A 6568-nucleotide genomic window follows, 5' to 3' on the forward strand; every position below is an offset into this window, starting at 1 on the left:
TTCATCCCAGATAATATCAACCCTGCTCTTATTTTGTATCTGAGATGTGATGTATGGCAAGAATACTAGTGATGCATACTCAGAGAAGGTCTTCGCATTACGAGGTGCCAGCATGTTCACGATGGCTGCTCCATCCAGGATCATGACTTCAACAGGGGGGCTTACATCATCATTTTCCCGTGAGGTGATCAGATCTTCTAAGCACCCAACCAGATCAGACTTGATTCCAAGCCGGATTTTGCCCATTTGTGACAATGCAGGGGGACAAGCTTGGTTTTCATGTGCAAAGAATTCATCAAGATCTCCATTCCGTGTCTGGGATGCAATAAACAGCCTGGAGAACAGAACGCAGTCATTCTTCAGAGATACCACCTTCAACTCTGTTCTTGACTTCTCTCTGACTGGGGGTCGGCTGAAGAGAGGGAGATTGTTTCTTTTTATTGGGTCAGTGATAGGCTTTGTCTGATGTACAAGCCTCTCGTTCACATATGTGTCATACTGTTCTTTTCCCAGCTTCTCGATCTGGTAAAGGGTGTTGATGACTGCTGGGTCTGCCAGGTCTCTGCTGTCTAGCACCAAGAGATCTTTGCTGTCGTCACAGAATGGGTTCCCCATCTCTCCTATGACACGGGTGAGTGCTCTCACATCTCGAGCAAAGGCTACCTGCGTGTGCTTTGTCTGTTCATGGTGTTTTAGTTCAGTTTTCCTAATTCTTTTTTCTGTTGTGGCCTCGAACTTATAGATCAGTTTGGCCATCTCTGGACCAGACACCATCCATCGGCGCAAAGCTGCAGCATTCTCCGTAAGACCTACAGCCCCTCCATCACCTTTCACCAATGCATTATTTTGCTCGTGTGCCTGGTCTAAGGCTATGGCAGAGAATGCACGTGTAGTCTTCTTCATGGTGAAGTTTCCTGCCAGAAACTGTGCGTATACAGTTGGATGCTTTGTTGCAAGTGTCACCATGTCGCGCAAGTGAACTGGGATCCACCTGGCATAGTTTGTATGTCCCAAGGCGAAGAACCATGGTACAAGCTTGGTCAGAGCATCAGTGTACAGTTGGAAGTTTCCTTCACGGACGGATCTCACATAGATCAGGACTGCCAGTTCTAGCTGCATAATTAGGAACCAGAACTGAAACTGTGGACTTGCATTGGCTTGTTCACCGCACCAGTCATCTAGTGGTATCGTATCCTGTCCCTCATCTAGTCCACTGGTGTACTGGCTGTAGGCTTCCTTCAGGAGAAGATAGAGAGTACTGGCTGTGACTTGGTGTGCTCGTCGTGTGCGTGTCACATGGGTCACTTTCAGGAAGGAATCAGCAGTACCACTTGTAGCAACCCCTGCAAGCATCAGAACGCCTGTCCACCCACTGCTATCCAGAAGGTCACCGAGGGTTTTCCATGCTGCCATCTCAATATGGAGTCCACCAAAGACCATGACGAAGTGATCTTCTCCGTGTGTTTCTGGCCATCTCCATTGGATCTGTTTGGCAAGTGTGTACAGTGGCTGATCAAGTGTGATTACAGGGATCTGACCTGGATTCAGAATATCGATTGCTTTCTTGATGACATCCATGGAGTGACGAATCATTGCCACAGATTTTGCCTGGTCATAGAAGAGAGGCAGCAATGAAGTTAAGGCCACACTACACTCTGGTTCTTCTGGAATAGACTGCTTGCTGGCATGGTATCCAGCCCATGATACTGTCTCGTCTCCCTTAAGTGGTGTGTCAGATAGCACTGTCTTCTCCATCTGCTCCAGCCACCTGTCAAAATGCAAGATAATGAACACAATTAAGAACAAACAAGTCCACACAAGTTAACAAGTCTTGGTTATTTAGGTACACATATAACTGTCCACAGTTCAAACACAATAATCAGTTACCTGTACTCAATCTGCATTGCTTCAGGGATGAGTTGGCAGTTGCTTTTGTTGGGACCCGCTAGCTTGGGTACAGGTGGGTCACATTTACCCAGAACAACAGGAGGTACGATGGTGTATGACTGTGGCAGGTGTGCATCTGTTGTTGATGTGTCATCTGGGTTTACCCGTTGAACTCCACGGCTATCGCTATTTGGGTGCTGGAAAAGTGAAATGCCAGTGCCATGGAAGGAGTCGTGGGCACTTGTTGAACTGGGGTTATGATCAATGTTATCCACTGCCCCAGTTGTGAAGAGGTCACTTTTTAGCTCAGGGGGGCAAACTGTACCCTCATTTTGGAAGAAACGGCAGATTCTGTTCCCCAAGTCCGTGGAGATGCTAAGCACCCTGTCATAGGAGATCGAGAGACCCAGGTTGAACATAGTATCAACCAGGTCTCTTTTTCGAGTCTTTGTGTGGATAAGGGTGCCCAGGTACACAGGCAGGGGAGTCTCCCGATTGTGACTGTGCCTCGTGGACGTGGTAGTACTGCTACTCTCTCTGCGGCGTGAGTAACTGTTGAACATAAGGAGTTGTGAGATTGTGAGAGTAGGTGTTGATACCGACGAGTGGCTTGACTGCTCTTGGATGTTAGGACCATTCAAGATCATAGAAACTAGTGATACAAGCGAATTAGGTACCGAATGTTCTTGGCAGTGGGCTTCAAATGAACCACTAAATGTTGAGTTCATTTTCAACATGTCTCTACGAACTATATTTGCGGCTCTAGCAAGACAAACTCCATCACTGTCAGTGTCGTGATCACATGCCTTCTGAAGGGCTGAGCCAACATCCTGGTTGAAAGCAAGCAGAATATCTCGACCGGACATGTGCTCCTCTAGGTCTGGAAAATATGTCATGATTCGATCTTTGAGTTTGGTGGAGTGGACACGCCTGGTCAAGACTGTTCCAAGCTGTTCCAGCCTGGTGGTGTATAGTCTTGCTAGGTCTACCAGCTTGAACACTGGTGTCACAAGAGCATCTGTGCGGGCATCATCGATGTAGGACACTAGCTCTCCAAGTGCTATACCGTGATTGATATCATCTTGTTCATTCAGTGTTGTGCTTGTGGCCCTTGCTTTGTTATAAAGTGACACCAGACACTTCACGTGGTACTGTGCATCTTGTGCTATAAGGTCACCTGCACTCAGTTTAGCAAGAAGTGCCTGATCTCCTAGTTTCAGGGCAGCTGTCCTGACATGTTTATCGAGGTCGAAGGTGGAAGCTTTTCGCAGAGAATTAGTACCCGCTGGTTTGTCACAAAAGAAACACTTTTCAGGCTGTGGCTGTGTGTGGTCTACATGTACTCTGTGACGGGTGTACTTTCTTGAGACACTTGCGGTTTCTTCACTAGACGTTTCTCTTTTTTGTGCCCGATGCAGTTCAGTTTTGTTGTATTTCAGTCTGCATGAATCATGCCACTTAGCCTTGTGGCTCTGGAAGGTTGACTGGATACCTTCACCATCGTCCAGGCGGGACAGTTCTAGAGATTTTGGCAGGCAGCCCATCTGGCTGAAGGTGAGGAGATAATCTGCAAGAGTTTGGTATCCGGACCCTGTGGTTCGCTTGGAATCAGCTGGACAGGCAAGGGCCTCATCGGTGACCTCCTGACATAACACACACTTCTCCCAATCTGTCAGATAAGGCATGTTTGTTCCAGATGTACTAGGGCTTTGGGGGTCTAATAGCTTGAAATTTTTGTTGGCCATTGTCAATTAAGCATTATCCACCACCACCATCCAATCAATATACAAATTGGGAACCAAATCTAGGTAGCTACTACAGTCAATGAGCGAAGGTGCAGTGCAGTCGAGTTATCATCTGAAAAAGAAATACATACATTATTATCATAAATATAGTAATTCGCTTTCGTAACTTTTCACTAGCCTTGCATTGTTCCTTATAGTCACCTAGTCTATGATAGGAAAGTTCATAAAGCTACATCAAAGTTGTTCATATAAAGGTATTGAACCAAAATTACACCCAGGAGAAATCAGATAGTCATGCAAAGTTAAATAATTAAACCGCTAGACCAGTCCTGTCTATTGCAATGGTAAACCATTTGTTCTGCCCCTTATAGGCCACCGTAGATTCCGATTTTGAACCCAGTATGAAGGTATTGCATAGCATGTACATGACAATTTATAATATGCTCATTAACATTGACTCACCACTCACCAAAGAGGCAAGTCGTGTTTCAATAGCAGCACAAATGACAAGTCTGAAATAATAGGTAAATATGTCCTTCTTAGCCGCCATTTTGTAAAATGGCCGCCATTTTGGGCCAAGGAGAAATCTGGAATGCCCCTACATCCAAATTTCACTGTAAGGGTATGCCCTAACTGTGTGCCAAGTTTCATGCTTGTATCATCAAAGGCACAATTCTACCACAATTCTTCACATATCTGCCGGACTATTAGAAGAGAACTACAGAAGGACTGCACACACACCAACATTCACCAGGAAGAGGTAATATCTGAGATGGAAATTGGTCCTCCTTTGGCCAAGAGTGATCATGTGACATTATTATTTCAGATGACAGTCAGACACAATATTGACTGCATGTACATAGATTATCGAAAGGCCTTCGACAGTTTGCCAAACCAGCGCCTTCTTAGTAAGCTTGAGTCTTATGCAGTTGAGGGATGTCTACTAAATTGGATAGAGAAGTACTTGAATGGACGATCACAAAAAGATGAAGTGAGAGGAAAGTTATCGCGCAGTGTGGATGTTCTGAGCAGCATAAGTTAAGAAATGGCCGTTTTGTAAATCAAGTACAATAAATAATTTTTGTCCTATAATCTCAAGATCCGCAATTGTAAAGCACTCCACCTCACTGGCATCAGGAGTTAATTTCCTCAACTTTGATTCCATGCGCTTTTGGAGTGACGAACCCTCTGAGGATTTGTTCCAGCAACTCGCCATTCATCGACGATAGCCTCCTAAGTACATATATCACAATAACCTCTCATGGTGAGTCAACATCAATCGATGAAGAGTTGTTGTAGTTGTATAGCCCTGGGACAGTTCTCTCGAACAAGCCCGCGGCACGGAGACAACCGATCAATCTCGCAGGAGCGACCCAGAGATCTCCCACATCCAGGATGGTGTACCCCCACCTTCACAAAGTCGGGGCCACGACAAGGTTAGAAAGAAAGAGAGAAAGAAAGAGAGAGAAAAAATATACAGAGACAAGAGGGAAAGGGCCTGTCCATGGGGACCGATTGGCACTCTGACAGTGACCGCAGTACCCTGACAAATCCGGGCAGCAGGGAAGAACAACCAACACGAAGAGGCATCCCCAATAGTTGTCCATGAAGAGTTGTCCGCAATGTTAGAAAACATTATTGCGTTAACATGGCTTTGTTCACCCAGATCTGCCCCAACTGGTCAAACAACATTATTGGACTGAGTTGAGGTCTCAAAAATTATCCTCAATCAAAGCGGAGATCTCACTAGCCATGGACTCACTCCTTGCTGAGATTGCTTCTGTGGCTGTTGCCAGATTATGAGGTCAGAAGTAACTAAACATCCTATAGAACTCTCGCCAATCACCAACAGCGGTCGTATCGATCTTCGTCACGGCTATCTAGACCCGGCAGCAAACGATCACCTCCATGCTGCACCTCATGCAAAGAGGCAAGTCGCCCTGATCATCATTTCCTAAGCCGTTGTCTGTTCCTCCCAACTTCGGACAAGGCATTCTACTCCGTCATTCGTCAGATCTGCGGCAAAGATGCCTATGATGACTTCTGACAGTGAACCTGATGAGCACAATGAGCTTTCGTCACATCTGGACACTACCAGCTACCGGCATAATTCCACAAGGTGTGTGTATACCAACCTCAATCACAAGTTCCTCAACCTCAAGAACAAGCTTGTTCCCTTCCTGCATTGATGTTCCTTATAAACTATAAAGGAACATGATACATATATTATTATAACTAGTGTGACTCGGCGCGCTCCACGCGCCTCAACAAACGTCGTTTTAGATTAGAGGGATAGGCATCTTTGACCATTTCAGTGTATTTTGGGTCTTCAGGGTGTTTTGGGTTTTCGGGGTCTTTGGGTCTTCGGGGTCTTTTGCGTCTTCGGGGTCTTTTGGGCCTTCGTGGTATTTTGGGTCTTCGAGGCCATTTGGGTCTTCAGGATCTTTTGGAGCCTCATGGCCTTTAAGGGTATTTTGGGTCTTTGGGATCTTCGGGGTGTTTTGGGTCTTCGGGACCATTTGGGTCTTCAAGCTCTTTTGGAGCCTCAGGGCCTTTATGGGTATTTTGGGTCATTGGGGTCTTTTGGTCTTCATGGGTTTTTGGGTCTTCAGGGTCTTTTGGGTGTTTTGGTCTTCGGGGTATTTTGGGTCTTTAAGGGTATTTTTGGTCTTCAGGGGTCTTGGTGGTCTTAAGTGTCTTGGGGGACATAAAGGGTCGTGAAAGGTCTGAGGGGTCTCAGCAGTGTAAACGTATTTAAGAGGGTGTTCATTTTACTTGAAGAAGAAGACGTTTTGGTCTCATATAAACAAACATAACCATATACGTTTGCTCTATTATAATAAGATGCGGGAGGGGAAGAAAAGGGACAAGCAGTTTGGGAATTGAAACAAAATAATGGGAATGATATTGAGGCATATGGGAGAAGAGGAAGGGGG

Source organism: Myxine glutinosa, chromosome 8 (genome assembly GCF_964187855.1).
Source record: "Myxine glutinosa chromosome 8, kmMyxGlut1.1, whole genome shotgun sequence".
In the NCBI taxonomy this organism is placed as follows: Eukaryota; Metazoa; Chordata; class Myxini; order Myxiniformes; family Myxinidae; genus Myxine; species Myxine glutinosa.